The sequence below is a fragment of the Mustelus asterias genome, chromosome 18 (assembly GCF_964213995.1).
Source record: "Mustelus asterias chromosome 18, sMusAst1.hap1.1, whole genome shotgun sequence".
Lineage (NCBI taxonomy): Eukaryota > Metazoa > Chordata > Chondrichthyes > Carcharhiniformes > Triakidae > Mustelus > Mustelus asterias.
The window spans coordinates 46,314,164-46,332,600 of NC_135818.1; positions in this window are offsets into that span (position 1 = coordinate 46,314,164).

Consider the following 18,437-nt stretch of genomic DNA (forward strand, 5'->3'; position numbering starts at 1 on the left):
TCCCAAATGATGGATTGAGAGCAGTTTTAACGAAAAGTCAGCAAAACATCAAGCCCACCTGAGATCAGAAAAGCACCTTTCCAAAAGAGTGCAAAATTCACAAAATGCCAACAATTTTCTAGGATGCCACACCCCATCAGACGCTTTCTCCAAGAAAATAAATGCAATGCCTTCAGTAATTAGATTTCTCCTTTGTGTTTCTATTAGTCGGAGGGGAAAGGAACATAAGCTCAAATGAAAGAATGAGGAGCTTATGTTTGCAAGTTTTCATAACGATTTGATTTTTCTACATTACAGGTTTTTCATTCATTTTGGAGGCTGCTGTAACTCTTCCTGAAACTATTGGTTAACGTTTGCCCATTTTTGACTTTAACAGATATGTCGAAGCTTTGTATGTGAATTCCTCACATTCTTCCGGGGCGGCACGGTAGCGCAGTGGTTAGCACTGCTGCTTCACAGCTCCAGGGTCCCGGGTTCGATTCCCAGCTCGGGTCACTGTCTGTGTGGAGTTTGCACGTTCTCTCGTGTCTGCGTGGGTTTCCTCCGGGTGCTCCGGTTTCCTCCCACAGTCCAAAGATGTGCGGGTTAGGTTGATTGGCCAGGTTAAAAATTGCCCCTTAGAATCCTAAAATGTGTAGGTTAGAGGGATTAGCGGGTAAATATGTGGGGGTAGGGCCTGGGTGGGATTGTGGTCGGTGCAGACTCGATGGGCCGAATGGCCTCCTTCTGCACTGTAGGGTTTCTATGATTCTATGATTCCCAGAGTGATTCATTTGATTGACCTGAGTACGGAGCTGAGATTGATAAGAGCCAACGTTTTAGGACTCCCAGTGTATCGAGGAGGTCTAACTAAGTACAACCAGTCAATGTCCATAAGACCATAAGACATAGGAGCGGAAGTAAGGCCATTCGGCCCATCGAGTCCACTCCACCATTCAATCATGGTTGATTTCAACTCCATTTACCCGCTCTCTCCCCATAGCCCTTAATTCCTCGAGAAATCAAGAATTTATCAATTTCTGTCTTGAAGACGCTCAACGTCTCGGCCTCCACAGCCCTCTGTGGCAATGAATTCCACAGACCCACCACTCTCTGGCTGAAGAAATTTCTCCTCATCTCTGTTCTAAAGTGACTCCCTTTTATTCTAAGGCTGTGCCCCCGCGTCCTAGTCTCCCCTGTTAATGGAAACAACTTCCCTACGTCCAACCTATCTAAGCCGTTCATTATCTTGTAAGTTTCTATCAGATCTCCCCTCATGCAGTTCATAGAATCCCTACAGTGCAGAAGAAGGCCATTCAGCCCAACGAGTCTACACCAAGCACACCAGGCCCTATTCCCATCACTTCACTTATTTACCCTGCTAGTCCCCTACACTAGGGTCAATTTAGCATGGCCAATCCACCTAAACCGCACATCTTTGGACTGTGGGAGGAAACCAGAGCACTAAGATGAAACCCATACAGACATAGGAAGAATATGCAAGTTCCACACAGACGTTGACCGAGGTCAGAATTGAACCTGTGTCCCCTGGCGCTATGAGGCAGCGGTGCTAACCACTGTGCCACCGTGCCACCCCACTGTGCCACCGTGCCGAAGTTCCACACTACAGAGATTCCTCTCATTAATCCAGGTAGGACCACCAAACCCAATAGAGTCCTCTGGTCTAAACCCAGAGTGGAAACAAGTCCCAGCTCACAGGAAGAGATTTACCCCATTAATGGGCCATGCTGGCTGTTCAATCATCATTAGGATCCTGGGGGACTGCAGATAAATCTTTCTCTGATATTGACTTGGAAAATCTGCCACAGAAAGATGACAAATTTTCAACATCAGGTGCCTATATTTTTGTCAAGTCAATCCCACTCAGGCTTGCCTCATGATAGCCATAACTGACAATTTGATCTGACCCATCGTGTTTTCATCACTTGAAGATGGAACTAGTGTCACTCTGCAACCCAGTTAGAATATGTTGGACACTTTAAGAGCATATTCATATACTCTACCTGTAGGCCATGCCTTTCAACAGTTCTAATCCAACCCGGATACCTCTATCTTCAGCATAATAGAGGTCCTATTGAAAGACAACTTGCAATGTGTCAGCCATCTTGAAGTTCTAAACATCCAAGCCTAAACACATACCAGGCTCCCTATTGGAAACTAGTTGGCAAAGAGGCCTGCCCTAACTGAAACTGATTCTCCCACTTGGGTACTCAGTGGCATGTTGGTATAAGTCAAGACCATTTCACCCTTGCAACTTGTGGTAGTGTGGTCCCTTTAAGAGGTAATCCATCGCGGGCTAAGTGGCCATGTAACCAGGCCAGGACCAGTGGAGTGCGAGCGCATGAACCTCGGCTAGTCGGGAGTGAGGGCAGACATCTCCGGAGTTGGAAGTCAGCAGTTGGAGTCAGGGTGTTGGGAGTAGATCTATATATTTGTGCTCTTAAACCTATAAATAGTTCTTCGTATTCAATAAATCTTCAAGTTTGTAATTATCACATCGGTTACCTAGGCAGAAGAAGGGGCAGTAATGGCCAGCAACAGAGGTGGCTAATCCAGCCATTCACTCTGTGGATCCTGTGGCTTCAGCTGCTGAAGGGTCCATGGGGGGTTGCACATTCCGCCAGGATCCAGAAGCCTCTGGACCGACTGACATTATTAACTTAACCTTTTCCCCAGCCCAGTGTCCCGGATGCAATCTTGTTGCTGTATATCTACGTGTGTAACTGTTCTTCTCTTTTGTTTTGTCATCGGTATAGTGCAAGGAGTTGGGGAGGAAGGAGTGTGGTAGTGTGGTCCCTTTAAGAGGCAATCCTTCAAGCGTCACATGACCACATGACTGGGTCAGAATCAATGGAGAGTGAGAGCATGAACCTTGGCCAATTGGAAGATTCCCGGGGCTGGAAGTTGGCAGTTGGAGTCAGGATGTTGGGAACAGATCTATCCAGTTGAATTGTTAAACCTATAGTTGTAAATAGTTCTTCGTATACAATAAATCTTCAAGTTTGTTAATTGCCACATCGAATCTCCTCGAGTTATTACACAACAATTTCCCCCTTTTGCACCTTCAGTCTGTACAATGGTAAAAGAGACCTTCCCTGTCACACTGAGGCATTCTTCATCACATGCCTCCGGATGAATCACGATAAAATCAGTGGGCGGGGCCTATTCCCACTGGAGCAGCTGGCAGCATAGCGCATGCGCCCATCTGTCAGAACGGAGATCGCTGCATGTGCAATAGCCCCGCACTGCCGGCCTCCTGATCACTGGCCAGCTCGATTGCTGGCCAGCCCCGTGACCCCGCATCGCTGGCCAGCCTCGCGACCCCGCATCGCTGGCTGTGCAACCCCCCCCCAACCACCTCGATCGCTCGCCTTCCGGATGTCTCCGGGCAAGCCCAATTCCCCCCCGCCTCAATCGCAAACCCCCCCCTCAACCTGGCAGTCCCAATCTCTCAATGTCCCCCCTCTCTCTGTCACTGATCCCAAGTACAGAGTGGCAGCGGGACCTCACACCCCCACCAATCGCCCCCAGAAGCCGCCAGCTCCCCGCTAGTGGGGAGCTATTGTAAACCCCACTGGAGTGAACCACTCCTGATGGGGGGAGACTAGGGGGCCAGGAGACGTCAGTCCAGGCCCACTAATGAAATTCAAATGTCGATTTAAATATTTGAATCAGCTCCGCCCTGATCTCTGGCAGTGCAGTGGGCTGGGAGAATCGCCACCCCCATATCTTACGCATTAAGCACCATATGCAATCATTCCATAAAGGTAAGAAAGCCAAAGCATCCTTTATGCCTTGTTACCATGAATCCATTCCCCAGGTATTGATATGAATCACTCATTACTTGAGATAGATTAATGCATTGTGGTTCTGTGTTATGAAGACCAGGAAAATCCCAGATTCGATTCATGGTCTGTGCTGAGCTGAGAGCACAAGAATTGGTTCAAGTTCCCCTGCACTGGAGAAGGAGAGAAGAAAGAAAGCTTCCCCCTCTTCATCAGTTTTCTTACTGGAATTGTGCATGTTATCAACAGAATGTGACTTGGCTGGGGTCCCAGTTACACTCCCCCAGCCCACCATGTCCAAAAGTCCACACGCACTTAATGTCTAGACTTGCATGTGAATAATGGTCACTTGGGAGATAAGGTTGTCAGCATGATTACTTTCAAGAAAGGAGGAGGAGGGGAGAGGAAAAGACAAAAAAAAACAAATTTTCTGTCCTTAAGATGCGAGTTCCACTTCTCACGCACCTCTGGGGGAAGCATGGGGAATGCAACGGTTGTGCCATTCAGCCAGTTTCTTTCCCCATTAGTTAGCTATCTTAATGATGAAAAAGCAGAATTGCTTGCCTAACAGTAGCTGCATAATCTGATACGTTTTGACTAATCACTTCATCATCCTGCCGCAGCAAAGCAAATCTAAGTAGTTTATTTTGAGAAATCCCACATATGGAATCTTTTTCAGAATCCGATCTGGAGTGAGGAATGTCTGTTCCACTGGCAAGGGTGAGGAAAAGAACTGATAACATAGGGGTTGATATAGAGTTAAATGTGAGGACCCACCCATTTTAATCCCAGGTTTCATTAGCATTTGGCAGTTCCATCCTCCATTCAAACAGCAAATATGTAGAAATATGGATGGGAGCCTGACATCAAGAGCCCAGGCAGAGGCATGCAGTGTTAAACCTGCTGAGGATGTTAGACTGTTCTGCAGTCCTTGGAGTGAGAGATCTGTTACTGACCCCTCCCTCCAGGTACCACAACTGATAGTTTTGGGTGACTTGGTCATTGAGGAATCAGCATCCAGGAATCCGCACCCAGGAGTTTCCACCCTGGAGTCTGAATCCTGGAGTCTGCACCCTGGAGGCTGCACCCTGGAGTCGATACACTCCAGTCTACCTGATTGAACAATATAAACCTGCCTGATCTGTGCTGAGTCAGTCCACTGCTGCAGGACATTGCATTAGTAGAATGTTACTGGCCTCAGCAACCCTGAACTGAATTGAAAATGTGAAGCAAAGTGGGCCTCCTGCTTAATTTTATCCAGTGACTCTTGTTGAAAAGTTTCTCCCAGAGTTTGCTCCATTACCTTGAAAAGCAAGAGAGGAATTTCACAAGTGATTTGACTACATATTTATTCTATTTGCTGTGTTGTGCCTTCTCCGGGAAACACAGAGAGGAGGGGGTTTGGCGTGAAAGTTTGACACGTGATGGGTGGATATTTGGGTACCCAAGAGCAGATGGTGAAATGGTACCACAGCAGGGATTAGCAACTTCACAGGAACAAGAGTGAAAATTGGGAGGTGTTCCAACAACATTGCAAAAGCGGGAAAGAGGCAGAAAAAAAAACAAACGGAAAGTCACAGCTAAGGAACAAAGGGATGGAAATAGAGACAAGATATTAAAAGATGGAAAGGCAACCCGGCAGACAGCTGGGAGAAAGAAATACTGGAAAGATGAAATAAAGATCAAAACAAGAATCAAATCAATACTAGAAAAGACAAACATCGAAAACAAGTAACAATAGGTGGTTAATAAACTTGGCAAGCATTAATCCATTAGTAAAATGTCTGGAGTGACACACCCTCAGGACAATCCTATTTTTCTAAATGGTACAACTAAAGTGCTTTTGCTGTTTCTTCTCCATACCTCTGCTAACTCCCTCCAGCAATGCTTTTAAGTGAACTAGTACATCCTGCCTCCTTCACTGGAAAGTGCTTCTTTAAAGCCTGACCTTCTTCCTGAAAACAACAAAGTAAACTCGTACATCAAAAAGATTCGCAATGATTCTGCCCACCTATTTGCGCTCTTGCACAACACCAGTTAGCTTTAGGAGGCTGATGTGAGACTTAAAACAGTGGTACCTTCTTAGCAAGGGACATAAAGTAGATTGAGTCTTCGATCTTGATGCGCGATTAAATCACTCGGGAGGCTAGATTGTACCCGGGAAATAAAGGCTTTTATTACTAACAAGAATGGAGCACACTATATACAATACAATCCCAGACTAAAGGGTCACCAGGCAGTGCAGTGACCTTTATACTCCTCCAGGTAGGCAGAGCCAACTGGAGTGTACCACAGAACAATATCAACAGGTAGAACAGCCCAACTCTAACCCCAACAGTGACAACAGTAACATATCTACAAATACCCATAGTGCTGACCATCTATGGTTCACCACAGATCTGAAATTTGGAGTGTCATTTTATGTAGTGTTTCAAGAGATGGATAAAACGATGAAGGCCCGTGTGAGTAGTTTAGTTTAGTTTATTTATTAGTGTCACAAGTAAGGCTTACATTAACACTGCAATGAAGTTACTGTGAAATTTCCCCAGTTGCCACACTCTGGCGCATGTTTGGGTCGATGCACCTAACCAGCATATCTTTCAGACTGTGGGAGGAAATCGGAGTAGCTGGAAGAAACACACGCAGACACGGGGAGAACGTGCAAACTCCTCACGTGACTCAAGCCGGGAATCGAACCCAGGTTCCTGGCGCTGTGAGGCAGCAGTGCTAACCACTGTGCCACTGTGCCACCCCTGCAGCTGTCTCTCGTGCTTGCCACTATCATTACTAATACCAGTTTGCCAACATATGAGAAAATCGGGATTGTTTCCTATTACAAGGTCGATCAGATTTTGGGAATATTGGCTGGAATCTTCCAGTCCCGCCTGCAACAGGAGGCTCGGTGGGTGGGTGGCAGAAGTTAATTTGGCATGAGGGTCTTTAAAGGCGGGTCAAACTTCCTAATGGACAATGTCTGGAAGCACGTTTGGATCCATTAGCATCTCAGGCATGCTCATTAAAAGGCCAGTTCACCAGAATTAAATGCCCCCTCAAATTAATCTCTACGCCAGTCAGAAATTAGAACACTCACATTTACAACTATTTATAAGTGACGTATACCTGGCGACGTTGATTTCTTCCAGGTTTTTGAAGTGAGAAGCTGCTGCTTTCACCATCTTGGGGACCGCTCCAAAATGTCAGCCTCTTGATTGAGGTCAGTGCTGGTAGCCCAACTGCACAATGGATAGAAACATGAGGCAGGGCCAGTGGGGAAGGGTGGAGCAGAGGCTGGATAGGAGAAGCAGGCTAAGGGGGGAAGGTAGGAGCGGAGGCTTGACAGGGGAAGGGAGGAACCAGCAGTGAAGGGTGTAGCAAGCCTGGACCAGGGAGGCAGGGCCAGCAGGGAAGCTTGTAAATATTGTGAACTGTGAAGAGGACAAGTGTAAAACTTCAAAAGGACAGACATGTTGGTGGAGTTAGCGGACAAGTAGCGGATGAAATTTAATGCAGAGAAATGTGCGGTGATGCATTTTGGTAGGAAGAACATGGACAGACAATATCAAATAAGAGGTATATTCTTAAGGAGCAGAAGTCCCTGGGTGTATATGTGCATAGATCATTGATGGTGGCAGGACAGGTGGAGAGAGCAGTTAATAAAGCATATAATATTCTGGGCCTTATTAATAGAGGCATAAATTACAAGAGCAAGAGGTTATGCTGAACTTATGCAAGACACTAGTTAGACCTCAGCTGGAGTTTTGTGTACAGTTTTGGATGCCACATTATAGGAAGGATGCGAACACACTGGCAAGAGTGCAGAAGGAGGTTACAAGAATAGTTCCAGGGATGAGAAACTTCAGTTATGAGGAAAGCTTGGCGAGGTTGGGACTGTTCTCCTTGGAGAGAAGAAAGCTAAGAGGAGATTCGATCAAGGTGTTCAAAGTCATGAAGGGGGTGGACAGAGTAGAAACTGTTCCCGTTTGTAAAAGGATGAAGAATGAGAGGGCACAGATTTAAAATGATTTGCAAAGGAAGTGAATATGATATGAGAAAAAGCATTTTCAAACAATGAGCGGTTTGGGTCTGGAATGCACTGCCTGGCAGTGTGATGGAGGCAGGTTCAATTGAGGCATTCAATAGGGCATTAGATGATTATTTGAATAGTAACAATGTGCAGAGGTGCGGGGAAAAGGCAGGGGAATGGCACTAAGTCATAATGCTCATTTACAGAATCAGTGCAGACATAAAAGCTTTGGAAGTTGCTGTAACCATGGAATTAGCAGCTAAAGAAGTTCAAAAGTTGCATTTGAGCACAAGAATTCATAAGATGTTGGTTGGACAGACAGCCAGTGAAAGTAGAGGTGGACACCGGAGCCACAGTTTCATTGGTACCAGCAACTGTTTAGCAAGAAACCCTTCAACGTATTGCCTTGAAACCCTTGATGATAGTGACAAAAACATAATGGAGAAGTGGTTGTGTTGAGGGGCCATATTAATGTAACTGTGCAGTTGAATGGACAGACTGCAGGCTTGTCCTTGCACATCAATAAAGGAAACTATCCAGCATTAAGGGGAAGAAGCTGGCTGGAAACATGCCATTGTCTTCAATGGTGAGTTGGGAAGCATGAAGGATATCTCAATGAAGTTAAGGATTAAGGATGAAAGTCAGGCAAGATGCTTAAAGACTAAGCCAGTGCCATACATAATCAGACCTAAGGTAGCGGCAGAATTGGACAGGTTGTTAAAATGGGAGCCCTCGAACCCATTAATGTGAGTGATTGGGCCATGCTGATTGTACCCGTGATGAAGAGAGACGGATCAGTCCAATTTTATCGTCACTATCAATCCTGTACTATGTGTAGATCAGTACTTTCTGCCTCTGATTGATGATTTATTCACTGGGTTGGCTGGAGGCCAACACTTCAGTAAAATTGGCCTCAGTCAAACATTTCTACAGATGAACATGGATCCAGATTCACAACAATACTTGATGATCATGACACACAAAGTGTTATTTCAATATAAAAGACTTCCATTTGGCATCACGCCGACACCTGCATTGTTCCAACATCCAGTGTTACTTAGACAATATCTTAGTTATTTGAAAGAATGAGGAAGAACATCTCTGAAATCTATATCCCACACTCCAAAAATTAGAAAATGACGGATTAAGAGTCCAAGAAGGCAATGTGAATTCTTCTGGGTCGTGTTATAGACACAAAGGGAAGTCGCCTTTGAAAGTCAAAGGCAATATTGAGGCACCTGCATCTCAAAATGTCAATCAACTTCGATTTTTTCTGGGCTTATTAAATTATTATGGGAGGTTTGTCCCTAATCTGGCAACCATTCTTAAACCTTTACATAACTTATTGTGTCAGAACAGAAAATGGAAATGGGTGGATCAGTGCGATAAAGTCTTCATACAAGTAAAGGAGGCACTACTAAAGTCAAAAGTCCTGACACATTTTGATCTGAATTTATTCTTGCAACTGGCATGTGACACATCACCTTATGGGGTGGGGTTGGTGACTTCCCATATAGCGCCCACAGGTGAAGAGAACCGATAGCTTTTGCATCAAGGTCCTTGAATAAAGCAGAAATCAATTATGCACAGAAGAAGAAGTCCAAGGAATCATTTTTGGAATAAAATGGTTCTATCAATTCCTGTATGGGAGGCAATTGGCTTTATTGACAGACCATTGTCCACTAACAATGATATTTGGACCACATACTGGATTCCATCACTGGCAGCGAGCAGGATGCAGAGTGGGCATTGCTGTTGTCAAGAGAATATCAGCAGTCGAACCAGCGTGGGAACCAGATGGACTCTCCCACCTACCCCTCCCCAATGAGTTGTCAAAGAAAAGATTGTGTGGAAACATTTTCTACTTTGCGCAAGTAGGTAATACTCCTGTAACCTCAGGACAAGTTAAGAAGCATGCCAGAAATGATCCAATACTGTCAGAAGTCATGGACATGGTGCTTTGTGACAAGACCTTAGGAGCAAACCCTGAGTCAAAGCCATATTCTATCCAGCCATAAATTATCCGTACAGGTAGGTTGTCTCCTCTGGAGAATGAGAGTCTTCATTCCACCATTGTTAAGGAAAGGTATATTAAACCAATTACATGAAGGCCACTGTCGCATTGTAAGGCTAAAGGAGATATCCAGAAGCTATTTTTGGTGGCTGGCGCTTGATGCTGAAAGCCAGGAGAAGGTGGGAATGTGCAAAAATATGGAACCTGCCACCATTAGCTCCATTACACCCACGGGAATGGCCAGAAGAGGCCTGGCAGAGAGTGTATATAGATAATGCTGGACCGTTCGAGGGACATATGTTTCTCATTCTGGTCAACGTGCACTCAAAATGGCCCGAAGTTGCCATTATGAAGACAACATCCTTGGAGAGAACAATTGAAAGACTGGATTAAATTATCAGTCCAGTACCCTGGACTCATGAGCAAAAATGGGCCGCAGTTCATTTCACAAGAATTCACAAACAATTTGAAGGAGAACGGGATTCAACACATCTGATCTGCTCTTTATCGTCCTGTCACAAATGGGCTGGCAGAACGCTTTGCACAGATGCTGAAACATTTTTGTAAGTAACTAGAGCAAGGTTCATTGTCTAAACATTTGAGCCAATTCCTGCTGACGTACAGAAATACTGCACACTCATCAACACAAGTTTCTCCAGCTTTGCTCATGGTTAAATGTCAACTACGCACAGCGTTTGATTTGCTTAAACTGCCCAAGACAAGAAGAATTGTCAAGAGAAAACAGCAAGATCGGGTTATATGACGAGAGAACAAGGCGAAATAAGACCATAAGACCATAAGACATAGGAGCGGAAGTAAGGCCATTCGGCCCATCGAGTCCACTCCACCATTCAATCATGGTTGATTTCAACTCCATTTACCCGCTCTCTCCCCATAGCCCTTAATTCCTCGAGAAATCAAGAATTTATCAATTTCTGTCTTGAAGACGCTCAACGTCTCGGCCTCCACAGCCCTCTGTGGCAATGAATTCCACAGACCCACCACTCTCTGGCTGAAGAAATTTCTCCTCATCTCTGTTCTAAAGTGACTCCCTTTTATTCTAAGGCTGTGCCCCCGCGTCCTAGTCTCCCCTGTTAATGGAAACAACTTCCCTACGTCCATCCTATCTAAGCCGTTCATTATCTTGTAAGTTTCTATCAGATCTCCCCTCAACCTCCTAAACTCCAATGAATATAATCCCACGATCCTCAGACGTTCATCGTATGTCAGGCCTACCATTCCTGGGATCATCCGTGTGAATCTCCGTTGGACCCGCTCCAGTGCCAGTATGTCCTTCCTGAGGTGTGGGGCCCAAAATTGCTCACAGTACTCCAAATGGGGCCTAACCAGTGCTTTATAAAGCCTCAGAAGTACATCCCTGCTTTTGTATTCCAAGCCTCTTGAGATAAATGACAACATTACATTTGCTTTCTTAATTACGGACTCAACCTGCAAGTTTACCTTTAGAGAATCCTGGACTAGGACTCCCAAGTCCCTTTGCACTTTAGCATTATGAATTTTGTCACCGTTTAGAAAATAGTCCATGCCTCTATTCTTTTTTCCAAAGTGTACGACCTCGCACTTGCCCACGTTGAATTTCATCAGCCACTTCTTGGACCACTCTCCTAAACTGTCTAAATCTTTCTGCAGCCTCCCCACCTCCTCAATACTACCTGCCCCTCCACCTATCTTTGTATCATCGGCAAACTTGGCCAGAATGCTCCCAGTCCCGTCATCTAGATCGTTAATATATAAAGAGAACAGCTGTGGCCCCAACACTGAACCCTGCGGGACACCACTTGTCACCGGTTGCCATTCTGAGAAAGAACCTTTTATCCCAACTCTCTGCCTTCTGTCTGACAGCCAATCGTCAATCCATGCTAGTACCTTGCCTCGAATACCATGGGCCCTTATTTTACTCAGCAGTCTCCCGTGAGGCACCTTGTCAAAGGCCTTTTGGAAGTCAAGATAGATAACATCCATTGGCTCTCCTTGGTCTAACCTATTTGTTATCTCTTCAAAGAACTCTAACAGGTTTGTCAGGCACGACCTCCCCTTACTAAATCCATGCTGACTTGTCTTAATCCGACCCTGCACTTCCAAGAATTTAGAAATCTCATCCTTAACGATGGATTCTAGAATTTTGCCAACAACTGAGGTTAGGCTAATTGGCCTATAATTTTCCATCTTTTTTCTTGTTCCCTTCTTGAACAGTTGTGTTTTTTGTTCCCTTCTTGAAATGTTGTGTTTTTTGTCAGGGTGATCAAAGCTCTGGCAAGGAACTATACCACAAGTGAAAAGGGGATACCTGCCATCATCTTAGCACAGTCAGAACCGGTCTCCTACACCGTACAAACACGAGGTGATGTAATATGGAGAAAACATGTAATCAACCTTTGGCAACAAGAACCAATCTGCCAGAGGCAGAACTGACAGAGAGTCCACATCAAGCTGTGCCAAGAGAAGACCTGGGCCTTCCCGAGAACATGACACTACTCAAACCAATTGGGGAAGACAGTACCTCAGTTGAGAACACTTCAACACCGAGTCAACCTCAGAACATCAACTTCAATTATGACAACCACGGATGAGGTCCAAATCAAGCCTAAGCCACCAGAGGTTGCAGTAAACACTAAAAAACAGATGCCTGAGGTTCGCCAAAAACCACACCAAAACGGCTGACTAATTGACTGCTGTTTATTAAGTGTTCCTACTGTTAATTTTGATTGTTAAGGTATAGTGTTATTGAGTTAAAGGGGGACGAAAGTGTTGTGCATTCATGTTATTTCTAGTGTTTCCTCACTAACAGCTTTGTAGTGGAACTTGGGCACTTTAGAGTCATAGACATTTACAACATAGAAACAGGCCCCTTGGCCCAATTTGTCCATGCCGCCCCGTTTTTACCATTAAGCTAATCCCAATTGCCCACATTTAGCCCATATCCCTCTGTACCAATCTTACCCATGTAACTGTCTAAATGCTTTTTAAAAGACAAAATTGTACCTGTCTCTACTATTACCCCCAGGCAACTCGTTCGAGACACTCACCACCCTCTGTGTGAAAAAATTGCTCTTCTGGACCCTTTTGTATCTTTCCCCTCTCATCTTAAACCTGTGCCCTCCAGTTTTAAACTCCCCTATTGTTGGGGAAAGATGTTGAACCTTATCTATGCCTCTCATTATTTTATAGACCTCTACAAGATCACCCCTAAGTCTCCTATGCTCCAGGGGAAAATAATCTCTGTCTATCCAGCCTCTCCTTATAACTCAAACCATCAAGTCTTGGTAGCATCCTATTAAATCTTTTCTGCACTTTTTCTCGTTTAATAATATCCTTTCTATAATAGGATGACCATAACTGTGCACAGTATTCCAAGTGTGGCCTTGTACAACTTCAACAAGACGTCCCAACTCCTGTATTCAATGTTCTTACCAATGAAACCAAGCATGCCGAATGCCTTCTTCACCAACCTGTCCACCTGTGACTCAACTTTCAAGGAACTATGAACATGTACTTCTGGATCTCTTTGTTCTATAACTCTCTCCAAAGCTCTACCATTAACTGAGTAAGTCCTGCCCTGGTTCGGTCTACCAAAATGCATTACCTCACATTTATCTAAATTAAACTCTGTCTGCCATACGTCAGCCCACTGGCCCAATTGATCAAGATCCCATTGCAATCTGAGATAACCTTCTTCACTGTCCACTATGCCACCAATCTTGGTGTCATCTGCAAACTTACTAACCATGCCTCCTAAATTCTCATCCAAATCATTAATATAAATGACAAGTAACAATGGACCCAGCACCGATCCCTGAGGCACACCACTGGTCACCGGCCTACAGTTTTAAAAACAACCCCTACAACCACCCTCTGTCTTCTGTCATCAATAATGTGGTCAACTCTCAATTGTCCTCCAAGGGCAACTAGGGTTGGGTAATAAATGCTGGCCAGTCAGCAATGCCCACATCCCACAAATGGATTTAAAAAAGCCAATTTTATATCCAGTTGGCTACTTTACGAGACCGATCATGTGACGTTACCGATGATGATGTCAGTCGTTTGCATGGGCAAACAGATGGGCAGTTGATTTTTGTAGCTTGTAGTGTTAATATCCTTTCAGTAAAGATCTTCCTTTTTTCGACCTTTGAGCTCTGCAGCCTACCATTTAAAACCACCACGCTATGTCTAACTGCAGGCCCAATGTCACCAGCTGAGGTGGAGGCAGCCTGCTGACTGCTGTGCCTTGTTAATTATGATGACTTTGGTTGGCATCCTCTGGTGGTCTGAGGCCTGGAGGGTCCCAACCTGCTCAGGTGCAGTGTACCATCCTCAACCTCATCTGCTGGAGGCAATGGGGTCACTGGCAGAGGGGCGATGGAGTAGCAGGACACCGTTTGTATATCCTGGGCTGAAGCTCCTGGTGTTGCTGTTGCTCCTCCTTCCTGTGGGTATGCAATGGCACTTCCCTGACCCCTGGAGGAGAAGGGACACCTCTCGCCCTGCTGCTGCTACAATGCACCCGCTGAAGCGATGGAGTGCAGGTCCGCATGCATATCCAGCAGTCACTGCATGTTCTGCTGGCTCTGGGTCTCCAAGACAGCTGTCACCCTTTACATGGAGCCTGCCAAAAGCTCGTATGTTGGAGCCATGACATCAGACAGAATGTGGATGACTCTGCAATCTTCCATCCATCCTTGCCTCTGACATCACTGTCTGCTGTTGCCCTGCCTATTCCTGATCTCCAATATGTCTCTGAGCACTAAGTTCAGAGGCTCATCACCTGCATAGGCTGAGCAGAGGTCTAGTCACCAGCTGTCCTCCGAGTGTTAGAGACCCGGCTGACACTTCCTCTGCCAGCTGTGGACCTGTGTCAGGGATGTGTTCACCAGGTTGTGACCCTGAGTTACTCTAGAATGTGCATCCACCGAGGTAAGTGTATCTGTGCTGTAGGAGGTTACAGGTGAACACTGTGATGTTGCATCCTCTGAGGCTAATTGTTGGGGTACAGGCTGGTTCAGTGGCTGATCTCCCTTGTGGGCTTCCCCCATTTCTAGCTGGTACCTGGGGAAAAGAAAGATTTGGTGAATTCCTAAGCAGGCTCCCTTATAAAAGCAATGTCTCACTCTGTGGGCACATCGTACAATTGCAGACTGGAGGCATCCTCACTGGTTTCCTGAGAGAGTCCTATCCTGCCTTCAACACAGGCACAGTCCTGCCCCTCTCTGGCTAGTTTGGTGACTTTATCTTCAAATCGGGGTCAGGATTCGAATATTGGGCAGACCACCGTGAGTCTTGGCCTTCTCACTTGTGTTGTGAGCGTTCTGGTCCTGCAGTCAGACAAAATGATTGATTGTCATCCCACTGGGTGCATGAGCAGTTGAGGTGCATGTACGCCCAGGTCACCTCCTGAGCCTTCCCCAGTCAGTAATCAACAAACAGGGTGTCCTGCAACTGATAGAACATTGAGAACATGAAATTCATGTCCCATCTGCTGGTGAGAGCTTCAACCCAAACTGCAGTGTGACATCCCTGTGCACTCACACATAGAGACTGCCTGATACTGTCATGAGTATCAGTTTGCCATGATGCCACTTACCCTGGCAGAAGATTTTTCATTCATCTTCTGCGCTGCTGGGCAGTTATCCTGTGGGGCACACGGATGCTAACCTCTGCTGTGATCTCTGTCTAGGCCAGCATGGTCAGACAGGAGGACCTCCTGTTGCCACCTCTGGGCCTATGCCCAGGGGGCACCTTGGATGGCCTGGAGGGGAATCTGCAGTGAATCTTCACAAAACCATGGGGACGAACCTTGTTTTCCCTGAGGCGTACTGACTGTGATCTGAGGAATATGGAGATCCTAGCCTGCAGTGAGTGAATGGCTGCCCAGGTGCCCTTTCAATATGGCGCCAGGACCTTTGACCCTGTGGGGTAATCTCAGGGTTGGTAGCTTCCTGCCCGCCCTGTCGCACAATTCGCCAAGCTCCTCAAAGGTGCAAATATAATGAGCTGAACAGCACAAGATCACACATGGCTAGTAGCCTCATGACCCCTTACCCAAACATAGTAGAATTCACTCTTACTTCCACTCTAGCCACCAAACTTAAACTCCAGAATAGAAAATTCCAGACCATTGTGTCAGCAGCAAGTGGAAAAACCCGTAACTTGGAAAGCACGCGCTGCATCGTATTTCTGGAGTAAGTGGGGTAGAGTCAGAGAGGATTGGATTTGCACCGAAGCCATGGTGATTTTAACACCAATTTTAACACCAATTTTAACACCAACTGAGTGAGAATTGGTCTCAAGTCGCTCAGTGGGTATATTGAGTTGTGAATCTCCCCATCGATTCTGGTCAGGAAACCATGGGCAGTGCAGATGAGAATTTCCTGTAGACAGTGACAGTGACTGAGCCTCACAGCCCGCAGCATTGATTTGTAAAACATCTCTGCGGATCTTGCTTAGCCGATGATTAAAAGGGATTGATTACCCTTTAAACGAATGCTGTCCAATGCTCTTTGTCAATCTCAGCATACTTGAGCTCTGTACCAAAGCCAAAAACATTCTCCCAGCAACTAATGTGTAAGCAGTTGGATGATCCTTTTCAATAGGAATCATAGAATCCCACAGTGCAGGAGGAGGCCATTCAGCCCATCGAATCTGCACAATCCACCTAGGCTCTATCCTCTTAACCCCATGTATTTACCCTACTAGTCCCTCTGATACTAAGGGAGAATTTAGCACAGCCAACCAATCTAACCCAAATATCTTTGGAATGTGGGAAGAAACCGGAGCACCCGGAGGAAACTCACGCGGACACAGGGAGAACATGCAAACACCACTCAGACAGTAACCCAAGACCAGAGTTGAATCTGGGTCCCTGACGCTGTGAGGCAGCAGTGCTAACCATTGTGCTACCGTGCCACCCGAAATAGCACGAGTGGGGAGGCATGTGCACTCTGTGCACCGCAGGGATCACAATCAGGAATATCATTAAAAGCTCAGGGGGGTGGGGCCTATTCGCGCCAGAGTCTGACAGTTCCAGAACATCTGCACATGCGCAGTGGCCCCGAACTGTTAGCCTACAGTTTGCAGGCCGGGGCCCACGCACTGCTGCCCCTCGCAACACCCCCAAGGCTCAACCGCAGCCCGATCGTGGTCTGCACAAGCATTCCCGGGGCAGCCATGACCCCCCCCCCCACCATACCAGAGCACCACAATCTCCAGCCCCCCCCCCACCCCACTCCAGTAGTGACAATCCACCTCCACAACCCCACCCGGCAGACCTCCCCTCCCCCCACCAGCCCGCCCCGATCGGGAGCCTCCCTCCAACTCCGACTGATCCTATTTGTAGAGTGGCAGTGGGAATCCCCACCCCCACCGGGAGAACCCCCTAGGCCTGGCTCACAGTAGGCCCCGACCCATAGCCCCACCCCGTTGGCACTGCCAGATGCCTAGTGGGCAGTGCCAAGGTGCCCCTTGAGCATGGACACTTTGCCCCTTGGGCAGTGCCAGGATGCCCATGCCCAGGGGCACCACTCCCCTCCGTCCAAACCCTTGGGGGGGCCCTGATTGCCCCCCTTCACTTCAGCGGGGTCTCCAGCGGTGGGGAGTGTGGGGAGCAAGTGGGGAGCTATTCTAAACCCCACCGGAGTGAAATACCCCTGATGGGGTGGGAGATGCTATCGGGCCCAGAGAATTCAGTCCCGGGCCCGACAACGACATTTAAAATAGATTTAAAATACATTTAAATCACTTACCTTGTCTTCCCGCCGGTTTCCAGTGCAGTCCCGACTGCGCCTGCTTTCCGGCTGTCGGAGACATGCATGCGTCAGGAACACATGCGTGAATTCCGTGAAATGGCCGACCCATGCATCTCCCAAGCCAACGCACCAAAAAACATGCACGTTGGGATGGGAGAATCGGGCACTTTGTGTCCAGGATTATCTACGGGAGCATTCCCAGCCAATCTCTGTGAAGTGGACATATTTATATAATTGACAGCTAAAGGAAACATGGCTGGTGAATACAAATCACATATTTTGAAACTTACTTTACAAGTAGCAATTACAGATTGTTCTTTGTTTCATCCTTCTCTTCTGGTTCTATAGACACTTGTTGCCCTATGGCACCATTCATTGTGTGAGTGTACATGCCTGAGCATCAACAGGCTCTTTGAGTATCACTGTCAGGGTTGATTCCGCTCTTATCGAAAGTCCACACACTCATTTTTCACCAGGGGTCACAGGATAGTGATTAGAAGGAACACGGCCAATATCGCTCTACGTTCAGTGTGCTAAGACCAGTTATAGCACCCAACTACCTTAACAGATGAGCTTGGACAGTGGTTTCATGGGAAATTTTGAGATAAGTTTAAGTTTATTTATTAGTGTCACAAGTAGGCTCACTGCAATGAAGTGAAAATCCCCTAGTCGCCACAATCTGACGCCTGTTTGGGTACACTGAGGGAGAATTTAGCATGGCTAATGCACCTAACCAGCACGTCTTTCGGACTGTGGAAGGAAACCGGAGCACCTGGAGGAAGCCCATGCTGACATGGGGAGAATGTGCAAACTCCGCACAGACAGTGACCCAAGCCGGGAATCGAATCTGGGTC